Raw genomic sequence first — 17,084 nt, forward strand, 5'->3', positions numbered from 1 at the left:
GGACAATGTTCATACGGTTGGGTTTCCCATCCTTCTATCTAGTCATACTATCCGAAGCCTCATGAATGTAACTATTCCAAGATGGAGCAACTAGGTAGTTGCGTTTTCAGATCAATTCATGTATCATGTCCCAGATTCAGATCCCAGATATTTAGTCACGTCTTAGTTCGGAAGTGCCCTATGTATCATCCCAGCTTTTCCTTAGTATCTCAGCCAAGTCAGCATTCTTCAAGGGACATAATGTCCTAAGGGGGAGATGCACCATAAACCCAATATTTTATGTCCTAAACCTCTCAGTTTCTCTTCGTATAACAAATTTAGTTTAGAATAATGGGTACTCATGAGTAGACCCTCAAGTTCCAATCTCAGCCGTAGGCCATGTATTCAGGGGCTTAGTTAAGTTTATGTATCTTATTTCAGTATTAGCAATGTTCTCATGTTCCCATTCATATATGTTTAGTAAATGATCTCAGGTTCATCATTATTCTCAGCTTAAGGTAACAGTCTTTCTTAGATTGGCTTAGTCCATGTTTAGTTATAGTTATAAACTTGGTATCCAGTATCGTTGCATATTCAGTCATCCATTCACAAATTAGTTCAATCATGTACTCATGCATCAGACATGCATGCCTAGTATATAAGCCCAACTTATTAGTAATCCCAGTCATGCAGTCATGAATTATTTTTAGCTATGTACTCATGCATCAGATATGCATGTTCAGTATGATAATTCAGTATATCAATAATTTCAGTCATGAAATCATGCTTCGGTCGTGCATGTTAAATGTCTAAGTCCAGCCTATCAGTATTCTCAGTTTAATCAGTATCATTTGAGGATGAATGTCCATAAGGGGGAGATATTGTAAGACCCCGCAAAATCCTAAGCTCAACTCAGTCTTTTAAGCTTACTAAGGGGTCCCAGACTTAGAAAATTCTAGCTAAGTATTCAGACTTAGTATTATTTTAGCCTTCGTAAGTTGACAACTCTATTTCACGACTCTTATGACCTTAAAATGTCAATCTTTAGGTTAATTCAAGATCAGGAATGTCAGTAGGTGTTCCCGGAAGAGTTATGTATTTTTTAGACCTTGTTTAAAACACATTTGGGAATCCAATTTCCTTAGCTCCCAGTGGTAATTTTCAATGAACCAATATGGACTCGACGCGATGCGTTGGCTATCGCGTCGATGCCAATGACGCCGCACGTTGGTCTGCACGCTGATGCTTTAATTTTCAGTCATTAAAAACCCATGTATTTGAGGGTAATTAGGTCTTTTTTTCAGGTCCTTCAGCCTCCACAACACGGGATTTAACCATCAATTAGAAAATTATATTTATTCTTTCTAAAAACACTCAAGGACAAAAACCCTAGGAGATTAAAAATTCAAATTCAAGGCATAAGATTCTATCATTAATCTTCAGGAATTTAGCAACCAAGGTATGTCAAGTGTTCATCTAAGGGTTCCTTCCATCCTTGGAGTCCAAGAAACTCTTTTAAATTTCAAGTAGCTTGATTTCATGCTTTCCATAATTTGAATCCAAAGTGTATTCATGATTGTTGCTATAATTGGGTTTCTTTTCCATGATTTATTATAAAATTGATGTAGGATTAATTGACATTTGTGATTTATCATATGAATTCATGTTGAAATCCATCTAATTGTCAATTTGGAATCGAATCATGATGCTTACATGTTTTAGTGTCATGTGCGCATATTATGCTATCCAAGTGTTTGATGAGTTACTCATGTGAATGTAATGATAAGATTATATCATGCTAGTATGTATACTGCTTTATGTCTTGCAAGTGTTTGATAAAATGCCTCTATAGATGCATTATGAACAAGTGTGCATTTTTATACTATGCTATGCAAGATCATGTGAAGCTTTACTTTTCATGCTATCGAGTCCTGGGGGTGTTTATACCCAATAATTTAGCTATTTACCTAGAGCCAGTGTCAGTTACAGAATAATATCAGTCATGTCACGATTAGTAGTACTCTCAGTCAGTTATAGGACTCAGGAAAATTCAGTAGTATTCAGTAATCAATCTCAGTTCAATTCAGAACACAATAGTATTCCATTCAGAACTCAGTAAACTCAGTCAGTTCAGAGAATTCAGTCATCAATTAGTTTAGTACTTAGAGAAATCAAAATCAGTCCAGCCCGGTTCAGTATTCAATTCCAATCTCAGTAAACTCGGTCAGCTAATAGAACTCGATAGTATTCAGTCAGTTAATAGAATCCAGTAGTATTCTGTCAGTCAATGGAACTCAGTGAACTCAGTTTGGTTCAGTTAAATAGTACGATCAATAACTATTCAGTCAAGCCTAGTATAGTCTAAGAATCACTTTAATGTCTTTCAGTTGGAAGTAGGATTCAGTACTGAGTGAGCCTAGGGATGGAGGCTCACCGGTCAGCTAGGACTGGGTTCCTAGAAGCAATCCCTAAGTTCCAGAACTACATAGATAGCATAAGTTATGAGATTTCACCCGTTAGATAGGACTGACATACTCAGGGATTACCCGTTAGTTTAGCACTGATCTCAAGGGTCACCTGCTATACTAGGACTGACCCCACAGCCAGTTGTCTTTACCCATGGCACGGTACTGACACCTTTCAAATTGGGGATACAAATTAGACCCCAATCTATTTAGAAAGGGGCATGTTGGTTAGATGATTACCTCCCACAGTCTTAGTTTCAGATTTAGTCTCAGTACAAAACTTAGTTCAGTTCTACAGATTCAGGACTGTCAGACACAATCACTCAATTTAGTACGAAACTCAGTATAGTTCCATAGGATCAAGACTATCAAATACAGTCACTCAGTTATCAGCTACACAGTATCAGTAAACTCAGATATCAGTAAATTAGTAACTTAGAACTCAGTATCTAGTGTTATCACGATCTCAGTTACAGTTTATATATTCACGCATGTACTCTTATTCAATTATACATGATACTCATGTCATTCAGTCTGTATTGTCCATGCATATGAACCCATGCATCTCATCCTACCTCACTTAGCATACCAGTACATTCAAAATACTGACCCATACCTTTCTTTTGCATTATGATGTCTTATATCATAGGTTCAGATGCACGGGTTCTCGATTATACTTAGCAGCCTGATCTATCAGCACTAGACTTAGTGGTGAGTCCTTATAGTTTGAGGATAGACTTATTATTTCAGTATATCATTACTCAGTTTATTTCAGTAGTCAGAGTTAGTTGGGGACTCGTCCCATCAATTCTTTTTTCAGACAGTAGAGGCTTTTCAGACTATAGTATTTTCAGACAGATATTTTAGTTTTGGTAACGTTATACCACATTTAGTTTTATTTCAGTAATGAACCTTATGGCATGTTTTTCACCTAATTTCCATATAATTACAGTATCATTATATAGTTTTTGTAGCAGGTACCAGTCATAGGTTAGCTTGTGGTCCCTCGGGATTATGAGCACCATGTAGCATCCGGGATACAAACTCGAGGCGTTACATAAACTATCGGATCATTGAATCTGGCTCTGATACCACTTGTTGAGTTCAAAATTGAGAGTGCATCATGTGGAAGCTTATAGTTTGTAATCCAAGATGGTGATAATTCTAATGACAAATAAAATAACACTAAAAAGATATATTGTTAATATGATTCATTTAAGCGACCTACATATGAAAAACTAATGTTGAAAAATATAAAATCTAGTAGGAGAAAATCTCCCCTTAAACAAAACTCTTTAAAGTTTACATTGTGGATACTATTGTGTTATGCTATGAGAAGAGAGTCTTCTATTTATAGAGTTCTAAAACCTTTTCTCTTAGAAAAAGGTTTGCCAAATATGAAAATTTTTTATAATTTTCTTTTAGGAAAAGTAAAATTAATTATGATTACTTTTATTTTCTTTCCAAGAAAAAGTAAAACTTAATTTTGTTAAGAAAATCAGGGCAAAAATCTTAATAAATCTCTCCTTTTTGTCTTGATTTTATATCACTTGATCCGTCTTCTTCATATCTTTGATCTTCGGTCTTCACATAACTTCATCACTGCTGCTTGGCTTGCTTAAAAATTAAAGCTTTTTGGGTTAAAAATATATGAGCCATTTCGGGTTAAAAATATTAAAGCCCTTCTTTGTAGGGTTAAAAGTAAACTTTATTTTCAAATACGTGACAACGGAATTATTAAAAATATGATTGACAATTGTCTCCATATGTTTATTCTAACAAAACATCTTCACTGTCATCAAATTAGTTGCAACTTTAATCTCAACATGTCCTCAATATGAATTATAGGATTATTGAACCTGACTCTGATACCACTTGTTGGGTTTGAAATCGAGAGGGCATCATATGGAAGCTTATAGTTTGTAAACCAAGATGGTGATAATTCAGATGACAAATAAAATAATACCAAAAAAGATATATTATTAATATGATTCGGTTAAGCGACCTACATATGAAAACTAATGTTGAAAAATATAAAATCTAGTGGGAGAAAATCTCCTCCTAAACAAAACTCTTTAAAGACTACATTGTGGCTACTATTGTGTTATGGTATGAGAAGAAGGTCTTCTATTTATAGAGTTTCAAAAGCTTTCCTCTTAGAAAGAGGTTTGCCAAATATGAAAAAAATTTATATTTTTCTTTCAGGAAAAGTACTTTCTTTCCAAAAAAAAGTAAAATTTAATTTTGATAAGAAAATCGGGTAAAAATTCTAACAGGTGGCTCATCACAAAATTATTTTTGTATTATTATAAATATGCTATTGAAAATAGGCACCATTTGGAAAAAAGTGAAATGTGGAGAACAACTATAGGATGGAATAAATATATGACAACTTCTTTTTTTTTTTAACAACAATATTCCCTCTGCCTCATATTACTTGACATGTTTAACTTTTACACAAGTTTTAAAAAGAAATTTATAAGAATTGTCACTAATATAACCCTATTAAATTTGGGGAAAAGTGAAATGTGGACAATAATTATAGGATGGAATAAATATATGGTAACTTCTTTTTTTACAATAATACTTCCTCTGTCTCATATTACTTGGCATGTTTAATTTTTACACAACTCTTAAAGAGAATTAGAATTGTAACTAATATAATCATATTAAATTCACATTAAATATTGTCATTACCTATTTGAGTTAATTACTTTGATTAAATTACTAAAGATAAAGTTGAAAAAAAGGTGTCTAATTATCTCTTTATTCTTTAAATATATTAATCTCTCTCTATAAATAAAGGAGATTTATAGGCATGCTTATGTGGCATGCCTTATAGGTCAAGAAAAATATTTATATTTTTTCTCCTATTTTTGAGTTTTTTTTTTTCAATATTTTCCAAGTCATAGTATTTATGAATAAAAAAAACTGCACATTGAATAAGAAAAATGAATATTAAGTGGACAATTTATTTTTGCCTATTCATATTCTTTTTTTCATACTATATATAATCTTCTCATTTTTGGGAGGGTCTTGTGGTATGTTTTTTCTCTTCTCCTTTATTTTCTTCTTTCATTTTTGTTTTAATTTTATTTTATATCTTTGATTTTAATATGTATTATCATCATCTTATAAAAAGGATGGTGAAGATGAAGAAGTTTGATATGAAGAGGTAAGCCAATAATTTATTTTATCAATATCATTGTCATTTAAATTTTTATAAGATTTATTTTAATTTTCGTGATTCAAGTTTTATTTTTTTTGAAATTGTTAAACTTTGAGAGGGTCTCATGATATATTTTTCTTTTCCAAAATATTTTGTCCTTCTTTTTTTGGATTTTTCTCTTTATTTATTTCTGTTATGATATTTTAATTAGCCCAAAAAATGTGTAGATTCAATTAATCAACTTTCACCTTCCATTATAATTATCTTCTTAATTGAATATTAATATGTATTCATATATGATCTTTTGATGTCCTTTTCTATCTCTTTATAACATCATCATAAACATATAGCATTTCACAATATTGTCATATGTATATGAATGTGTGGTTTATATCTCATTCTTGATATATTTAATATTTTTCTTGGCATAATTTATTTTTGATTGACTTTAATTCTGTCAATATTTAAATTATAATGCAACTTTGGATATTGATCACAAAGATCTAATCTCTCCCTCTTTTTGCATGTTACTTATTGTCAAAATAATAATTTATTTTTAAGTTGGAACTGCTTATCTAATGCAAGGTTTAGTAATTCAAATACAATTTATTTGGTTAAACATTAAATTTTTCATTTGTTCATAAGTTCAAATTTGTTGTTGGAGGGTCTACTCCTTAATCAAAAATTGTTTTGAGCTCTTAGTGTAGAAAAATCTTTAGTAGGAGCAATATCTTCGAATGAATCCTATCCGGTGCGAATCCACGTTAATCGAACTCGAATGAAGGTTTTAAATTTTGGATGAGAAACTTCAAAAAAAAAAAAAACTTATCGTGGGAGGTTTTTAGGTCAAATGGGTTCGTAATTATCCACTATTGAGATGATACATACTTTTCGAATTTTAGAGAACTCAAATGAAATATAAATAGAAATATTAACGTATCAAATTATTACTCTCCATAGCTTTTACTTGATGCTAAGCATCTCAACAGTCTCTCTTTATAAAGAAAAAGATCTTCTCCATCTTTGTTTCAATATATATGTTATAGGGTTAGACTTTAGTCATCTTTAATTATTGTTACAATTCATTAGCTTGCTATGATGAGCATATACTACTTACATTATTTTATAACATTTTTTTTTATGTCATTTTTTGAAATACTTAAAGTTTTAAAAAAGACAAATATATAAGAGGTGATGTGGCAATTCTTTATGACCTCCGATTGTATGTATCTTTTTTCTTAATTTTTCGATATTGTTGTCTCCATTTCACTATATAATGATAACATAATAATCTATTTTAAAGCATTTTTATTTTTCTTAAATAATTTATTTAATAACTCATTTCATAACTTACACCACTTTACATTCTCATGACTTCTATTCTAATAATATCCATTAATTTTGTGCCTTTAACTCACGTATTACCATCTTTATAACTCATGCTCTTAATAATCTTCATTACTCAAGAAAATTAAGAGTTGTAAATGGATAATTAAGGATCATCATATACAATATTTTAATTCTATATAAAAAGTTGTGTATAGATAATCTTGTAAGGTATAATATTGTACACTTCAAAAACACATGGATAAGTAAGTTATGAAATGTTGGAGAAAGTTTTGAATTTTGTTGATAATCCGGTGCGGTGCAGAGGAATTATGAATATTTACACAAGGATCTACTTGATTTTTTTAAATTATTTTTAATTAAAAAATATATTATTTCAAATTAAAATCTCAACTTCATTGAATGTGAAATAGAATTTAAATAAAATTGTTATTAGAAAATATATTTTAACTTATTGATAAAGAATATACTATCAATCATTTAATAAATATTAAATTATTAAATTTTATTTTCTTTTATGAAACGAAAAGATTCTTCATAATATAATTATAACAAGTTATAATATTACAATTAAAAATCTAAAGTGAATATAAAATTAATCAAAAAAATAATTAATTTTATAACACCGCGCGAAGCGCGGCTAATTTCCCTAGTTATTTTATAATACAAAAATATTTCAAGTAATATGAAACACCCTACATTGTTAGATAAACTTGTTAACTAGGTGTCCCTATGAAATGTGACTTCTAACCAACTTGCACCCAATCATTTTATCTTCGATTTCTCATTTCTTGTTTGACCAAAGAGAACAAATAAAAAACCATAAGTTAAAATGATTTTACACACATTTAATTGTATGCATTGACAATTTAAAAATATTTACAAATTAGATTATTGTGTTGTTCGATTTCTTTAAAAATTATTGACAGAAAATTTCAAACGTAATTACTTTTGTAGGATTTGATGTGGGTGGTACTATTTGGAATCTAAGCAACATAACTTATAAGATAATAATTACATATAAGTTCCTGTAGTAAACATTAGTTGGTAAGCTGATAAAAACATAGCTAACTTGGTGAAATTCTACTTATAATACTGTAAAAAGTTTTATATTGATTGTATATATAACTTAAATTCGGAATAAAAGTGTTACCTTGTAAGCATTTAGGACAGAGAGATCAACAATGGAAGGGTTATTAGCTCGAAGATCAACAATGGAGCTAAAAAGTCCCAACGTTCTTGAAAGATTGTCTAACAGTTATTGAACCCAAAGAACCATTAGTAAACAAGAAGAGAGGCCACTCATTTGTTTGCACTTAATAAAGGTCTGAATCTGAATGATTCAGATTTCAGACCATTAAGTGCATTTATTGTCTATGAAAAAAAATATATATAGCATTCCTTAGATAGAAAATTACAACTTATAACATAACTTTCATTTTATCAAGTTGTAGCAAATCTTATAAAAAAATAATAAAGTAAAAACATTTTTTTTTTCTTTTAATAAATAAAAAAATACCAATTATATATATGGAAAAAAAGATTCTTCTACTTTAAAAAAGGGGATGTCAGTTATTGTCAGATATCTTCATCACCTTAAATATCTCATTAAACGGTTTTCATATAATTAATAAAGACCTTAAGCGTATAATTCAAAGGATTCTGTTCTCAAGTTACGAAATTCCAATTTTTATTAATTTTTCACTTATTTTTGTTAAAGAACTTCAGTTATATATAGATAAATAACGGGAATTTAAGTTACACAAATTAAAGTGACACTCAATGTTTTATAGCGATTCAAATTGAATGAGAATCTTAGTCCAATCCCCTGGAATTGCATGAAGTTTCTCAATAAGCTGTTTTAATTTGATTTTATCTGTAGTATTGAGGTTTTGTGACCAAATAAGGAGTTAATAACTCAAATGGTCACTCAACTTATGATTGAAAAATCAATTTCATAAATAAGTATCATGTTGAAAGTTAATTAAATCTAATCAGCTAAATGAATATGATTCTGAAAATCTTTAAAATTAATATTAACATTATAAATGAACTGATATAAACTATTTAGGATATTTTAAAATTTCAGTGGGTTATAAAGTAAGTACGAGAATATGTAATAATATGGTTCAAACGATCTTTTAATTTTTTTAGAATTTTGATTTTAAATAAAATTTCATGTCAGCAAATTTTAATTAAAAATTAATGAATTAAATAGGTTGAGTGACGTAAGTAAAATATCCATAGTTAAGTGACTTTTGAAGTAAACACAGTAAACACACCAGTCACATACACAAAACATACAATTACCTTATCGCATATATAATAAAAAATATAAGAATGATATTTACAACACATATAATTATATGGTTACATGCATTTGCATGTGTATGTTATTGTATATCTAGTGATACATTGAATATACAAATAACATACATTCGGCATACAATTATTCCACCACTGGCAATGAAAGAGATGAATGTTTGTTTGGCGTATGTTAAGTGTATATCTTATGTATCACTTTGCATACACTTACATACATACAATATATAAGTACATACGATATTCAATTGTGCATATCACTATATGTTTGTGTATATGTCTTGTGCATATTAATACATGTGAGACATATTTCAAATAGGTATGAAAGTCAGAATATGTGTGTATGACATGTAATATATGTATGCTTATATTTAGAATATAATTTGAAAGAATCGAAATGTTACTAATTGCACAATCAAAAATACAATATTCATGTCAAATGTTACTAATTGCATAATCAAAAAATGTACAATTTGATGTAGCTGATATCAAATTTAATACCATCTGATGCAACTTAGTTCATATCAATTTCATTCAATGATGTAAAATGCGAAACAAATGTTAAAGTATCATAAAATTGTATAAATACTACTTGAATACAAAAACTAAACTTCGTCCATACCAACAAATCTTATGAAAACATACAATAATAATCAAATACTTAAACATCAAAATACAATATCTATGTCTATGTATGCCTCCACACTTGGATTTTTGGTTTGAGTAATGGAATCTCATCTTCAAAATCGGAGTCCGGCACTTGTTCACTAACCATATTCTTTCTCTTATAATTCATCTTATCTTGAGGAATAACAACCTTTTTGTTCAAATTTTTCTTCTTCGATGGTTTATGAACAAAGGGAACTTCAATTTTATCAGGCAAGCACTGATTTTGATTCTTGTTGTAAGATCCACTTTCAACAATTTTTTTTTACACTTCGATAGAGGAGAAGGAGTGAAACAACCTAAATCAAATGAATGTCTAGAAAGATGAATGGGGCTACGATTATTCTAGGACTTCTACGCGAAGGAGTAGAATCGAATTTTGGTTTAGACATGATTCACAATAGAGAATGAAAAAAATAAATATATCAATTTTGTGTTTTTTTGGAAAGAAGATGAATCTTATCTATGAAATCCACTTTTTTCAACGAAGAAGATGAATATACTATGAAGCCCACTTTTTCAATCTTGTATTTTCAAGGGAAGAATATAAATATTATCTGAGTAAGTTAATGGAGACATAAATTTCAATAAAGTTTTAAAAGATTAAGTATTATATTGAAGAAAGAGAGAGGTGAGGTTGAATATTAGAGAGTTTGAATGGAGAGAGAGAGGTGATTCAAATACTTTTTCGAAACATTAATTTGATTTACACGTAATCTTCTATCAACAAAGTTATCTGATAAAAGTGTGTAATCTTTTAAATAAAAAATAACATATATTTACCATTTATCAATACATAATTTAAGGGAAATATTGATTACAACCCTAGAAATATGGTATAAATGTGGAATTGATTTTAAATTATATAATTAAAAATAAATTTTAAAAATATAATTAAAATAATATATCTTTTAATAAGTTGCTATAACTTGTAACTAAATTGCTATTAACGCAATTATCTAAAAGTGTTGCTAAAATTTATTATTTTAGATCTAATAATACTATAAGGGATAATTTTCTCACTGTGTATTAAGATTTTAGCTCTTATTAGGTCTGAATAGGTCTTAATCATTCAGATCTAGAATCAAGTCTTAATAGGTCTAAAAAGGTATTCTGGTGTTGGATAATATTCACTGTCACTCTATTAATAATCACCAGTCACCACCTCTGCCACCGCCACCATTGTCAACCATCATCCACCCCCACCAACCACCTCCACCATTGACAACAAATATCGCTACCAACTACTATTGTCAACCGCTACTATACCTGCTACCTCTATTATTCTAATGATATTCACCGCCACCACTGCTGTCAACAACACCACCATCATCAACCACTACCGGCCAATCCCTACTACCGACCAACTCATATCACAACTAGCACCACCACTAACTACCAGTAATTCATCACAAGCTCCACACATTCTTCTGTTGTACCACTATTGTCACTAGTAACGACACCTCTACCACTACCATTGCTACAATTTATCTCTACTAACAACCATCTCCACCCTCACAACTAATAAGATCTCCAACTAACACCAACACATCATCAACCATCATGCATTTATTTTTCAACCATCACAATCAACACTTCTAACTACTAATATCAAGCAATGTCACATCACAACCACCACTATCAACCGTCAACATCATAACAGTCACCACAATACCAACTATCACAATTATCACCACCAACATTACTAATCACTAAGATCAATCATTGTCACCACAACCACCATTATAAACTATCTCCACTATCACTAACAAACATAAATATTTTTTTCAATCAAATAATAATTTTGTTGTATTAAATTACATACTTTTCTGATATATAATTAGTTTTTTACTTGAATTGAATTTTTTTATTTTATTATAGATACAAATAATTTTTTTTTGCTCATTCAAATGTTGAAAAACAAATGGTCTTAATCATTCAATTTTTAGATCTAGAGACAACATCTTAATCATTCAGATGTGCATTCAGATTCAGACGTCTAAATCTTAAAATAAACAAATGAATCCTAAGTCTAACACAATTAAAGCCCATGTTGATAATTACTTTTGAAATTGCATCCACTGGTTGTTGATTTAACCCTTTTGCTAACATAACATCCATATGTGACACCCAATTTATACATGCTAGTTTACTCTTTGCCTTATTGAATTCACAATCCATCTTGAATTTATGTAAAGTGGTTGTGATGAAACTACAACAAAATGTTGGTTGATGATCAAAGGAAGTATACATAGATGAATGCTGAAGAAAGAGATGCTAAGGGAAGAGGATAATGATGGTGATTTCCACATATTTAGTCTTGTGAAGAAGTCTTTTTATTGTTTAGGACTCTTGAGGCAATTTGCCTATGGGGAGATAACTATTTATATACAGCTAAGATAAAAAAGATTGAAAAATCAATCAAAAATATCCCTTTCAAATTAATTAAATAGTATTATAAAATATATTGTATGTGGATGTCCAATATAGAGATTAACTTCAATTACTTTTTTTCTTGAAGTAGATAGTAATTCTCACAATTCTGTAACCTTCCTCATGATCTTCCCCATGACCTTTATAATTAAAAATGTTGAACACCAAAAAGTATATTTTTAACCATTATTCGCTTTACATTTTAGCACTTCTTATCGTCTTTAAAATATAAATTATGTTACTTTCTGCGTAGTATGGTGTTTGATGTATTGAATCAAAGCGGAATAAAAATGAGCAGATTGTGAAATGATCGTGAAACTTTGAAATAAAATAATTAAAAGTCCAAGAATTCATTCGTGATCGAGCTTAGGGGTCAAGAATTGAAGGCACACAAAGAGAATGAAGGAAAATAGATGAAACAACATATTTTGGCCTAGCGTTACACGAACCTCATCACGTCTGCCTTCCTGCTGAGTTGGGTGTCAAGCTTCTGAGAAAATGGAATCACTGGCTAACTGCTTAGGCCCAGCACGAGTCGCGACGCGTCAAGGTCAGTTAGATGATATTTTGTACTACGCCCATCGAGGGCAATTTCGTTCGGAAATTTTGTGGCATTCTATATAGGGGGAATGGACACAAAAAGCCATTCCGCCAAAGCAATTACCAACCGAGTGACCACTATTTTTGTATTTTCACTATACAGCCATTTAGGCCTTTTTGCTCCTACTTCTTCCTCCTTCTTTTTTATTTTATTTTTTTTCGCTATTTTTTTTACTGCTTTATTTTTATAAAATGAATAAATATACTCTTTTAATTTTTTTTTAACAATCAAATGCGATTTTGTAGTTTTTTCCTCTAACTCTTCACTTCTATTTTATATATAATTCCTGTGTAATAAATATATAATCAATATATAAACAATGTACATTTATAGATAATTATTTTGATATATATTTTCTACAATTGTTATACATTTTTTATACACATCTTATATGTATACATATTCTATACAATAATTATATAATTTTTGTATACATCCTATACATATACATATTCTATTCAACAATTATAAAACTTTTAACACATCCTATACAATGTTGCAACAATTATTTAGATACACATTCTATACAACATTATACATTATGTATACATATCGTATATTAAAAAATATATTCTATGAACAATTATACAGTTTAATACACATTCTATACAATAATTATACAGTTTTCTTCCACATTTTATACAACAGTTAAATAATTATTATACACATTCTATACAGCCTTTGGTGGCAATTATTATTTGAATACGAATTTTATACAACAACTATAATTTTTATGCACACACATATTTTATACATATACATATTTGATATAACTATACAATTTCTATACACATATCATATATAGTTACACCAAGAACTGCACTTAGATTTATTGGAGTTATACCGCTTTTATAAAATTGTACTTAATTATTACTTTTAAACAATAAAAAATCTGAATTTTTCTAGTCAAAAAATTTATAGCAAAAAAAAAAACTAAAATATTAACGTTATATTTATGGAATTATGATTAATGGATCCCTTAAATTCAGTAACAACTTTTCAATTTTGAAACACCAAATCTATTTCAACGATCAAAATTAGAGATTAAGGAAACTCGATTGAATTCGACAATTACATCAGAATTGCACTCTCTGTAATAATATACATTGCAAACCAATATTAGTTTAATATGCAAAAATCTTAAACAATTTTTTCCAAAACTTGAAAAGATAAAAGAATGCTTAATATTCATCCCTAATAGTCTGTCATATACATCACAATGCTATGTATATAGGTTGAAATAAACATACCTCAGCTTGTCTAACAGAGCCATGTACATAATTGTATTACGTATAACATTGTTACGCTTATACATAACTATGTAATATATATGTTCTGAAAATACAACAGTCTAAAAGTGTCTGTTTCAACACATATACATAACAGATTATGTATATGAGTTGATATACATAACTATGCTATGTAAAACATGTTAATTTATAACATACACATAACTTTGTAACGTATATGTTTTGAAATAAACAACCCATCAGTATTTGTTTCGCCACATATACATAAAAAATTAAGAATATAGGCTCATATAGACAATAATGTTACGTATACGATATAAAGTAAAAACAAATTCCTTATATGTATATGGTGTGACATAAAAACTTCCAGCATAGTCAAATTTCATACATATACATTTCTTTTTTTTCTTCCTATTTTATCTTTTCTTTCAATAAGAATGATATCACCAGCATTGATCAAAACTTTTTTGTGCATCTTACCACATTTAAGACAAAGACGTTGAGTGTTCCACAGCTAAAGAAGGCCTAAGACTCTAAGCTGAACCTCTAAGCATAGTGTTCCACATAAGGAGATTTGGTTGAGTAATTTGAGCAAACAACTTGTGTGCATAATGACTAGATGCTAAAAAAGTAACGGTGGAAGCGTAAATGAGCTCGCGTAGAATAATGCGTTTCGAGTTGAACTCATTGATGAACATGAAAACGTGAATTTGCTTTAAGAATTGAAGATTTTTGCATTTTCTCCAGAGCGATAATGATTGTTGGTGAAATGAAAAATAAAACTTTATACTAACAGTTGAGAGATTAATAAGAGTATGTATATTGAAGATTTTTTGAGAAAGACAAAGACCCGAGGAAAACATATATATTAAAGGTCAGAAAATAGAGATACATTAGAAAATATCTATCAGTTCAAAATAACATATTAGGTAATTTGGTCCTTAATTACTCTCCTTAATATGTTAGGTGATTTTCTTGATTTTAAGCAGAATTTGAGGAGTATTAAGAGTAAAAAAGTGTAGGTGAGGTATGTATATAATGTTTGGAGAGAGAAAGTGTTAAAAAGGAATTTTTGTTATTACTTTTGTCAGTTGGGATTTTGTGTAATAATATAAACTTAAGTTGTAGTTTTAAGTAAATTTTCTATTAGTTTGGCTGACGGGCCTTGGAATGTCCATAGGCTCAAACGTAGGTCAAATATTTTTTTTAGTGGCCAGCCCATGGCCTTTTCCCTTCTATATATAGATCTACTAGTTTCATTTGATCCTTGCTAAGGTCTAGCCGAAACTACATTAATATTTATAATTGTAATTTTTTTTTCTATTTATTGTTGCTCTTGCTTTTTATTTGTTTTCATAACATTATACTCCCTCCATTTTAAAAAGAATAACCTACTTTCCTTTTTAGTTCGTTTAAAAAAGAATGACCCCTTTCTTTTTCTGGCAACACTTTAATTTTAACTTTCCACATAACATATTTAGGACCATAAGATTAAAGAATATTTTGGTACATTTGACACAACTTTAATCTAAGGCCACAAGATTCAAAAGTTTTCTTTATTTTTTTAAACTTTGTTCCAAGTCAAAGTAGGCCATTCTTTTTGAAACAGAGGGAGTATTAGTTAAAGGTAGTTCAATAATTTCTCAATATTAAAATAAATATTTATTTTAATTTTTTTGTCTTATTTTCACTTTATTCGTTTAGAAAAGAGTATCTCTTTCCTTTATTGAAAATTCTTTAATTTAAACTTTTCACGTATCATGTTTAAGATCACAAGATTAAAGAAGATTTTGATCCTTTCTACATAGTTTTAGTAAACTTATATTGGCTAATCCATTTTTTTTTTTAAAAAAAGGGACAGTATTTAAGTAATATAAAAATTTTTAATGCTACAAACTATTGTATGCTTACGTAAATAGAGCTAATTTATAAACATAGGTAGCGTTTAAATTAAATAATTAAAAATTTGATTCAACAAAATACCTTTTTGATGTTCCTTCACTGGGTGACATCTTACATGGTTAGAAAATTTTTAATTAGGGGTAAAATGGACAAAAAAATTTCTTTTCAAGAGTAAAAGAATTAACAGTTTTCTGTTATTATTATTATTTTCACATAAATAAGACAACAAAATTTGAATTAATATTTAATTTGATTGGATAAATGAATCTTTTATGGTGTGATTATCCCTTTTGTTATGACTCATCACTTTTTGTGAAGCAATTTAAGGAGCCCTTCTAATTATTTAAATTAGTATACGTATCCATGCGATGCACATATATTGAAAAAGATAATCACTTTATAAATTTAAATTAATCGCTATATGTTCTTAACTTTTTTATATTTTTATAATTTAACTATAGAAAGTCATTAGCTTATTTATTTGAGCATATTATATTAATATTATTATCACAAATTTTTTTTTGTAATAATATTAAAATATTATTTATATATTCTTTATCTGTTTAATTATGTTTGTCTTACTTTTCTTTTTAGTTCATTTCTAAAAGAATGTTTCTTTAACTTTATAGTAAGTTTTTTGTTTCAACTTTTCATAAGACATTTTCAAAACCCAGAAGATTAATCAATAGTTTGGTACATTTGAAATATATTTAATTAAGACCACAAAATATATTTCAGAAATAGCCTCTTTATCGCATCGAGGTAGTGGTAAAAAAAAAAGCATATCATATAAAAAAAGTTCATGCACAAAGAAAGTATATGAAGCCAAAATTTAAAATTTTTATTAAAGACTTTAAAGACGTGGTCTGTGACATACACTGTTCAATAATTTCAAGAAATTTCATATTGTATATCAAGTTTGTGCCAACTTATAAAAAGAAGAAATCCGT

At 28.9% G+C, this 17,084-nt stretch overlaps 1 pseudogene; it reads right to left on the reverse strand.

The window, feature by feature from the left end:
* LOC107846343 overlaps positions 1 to 12,260 on the reverse strand; it is a 58,042-nt pseudogene extending 45,782 nt beyond the window's left edge.
* Between the last annotated feature and the right edge of the window lie 4,824 nt (positions 12,261 to 17,084).

The sequence above is a fragment of the Capsicum annuum genome, chromosome 11 (genome assembly GCF_002878395.1).
Source record: "Capsicum annuum cultivar UCD-10X-F1 chromosome 11, UCD10Xv1.1, whole genome shotgun sequence".
Lineage (NCBI taxonomy): Eukaryota > Viridiplantae > Streptophyta > Magnoliopsida > Solanales > Solanaceae > Capsicum > Capsicum annuum.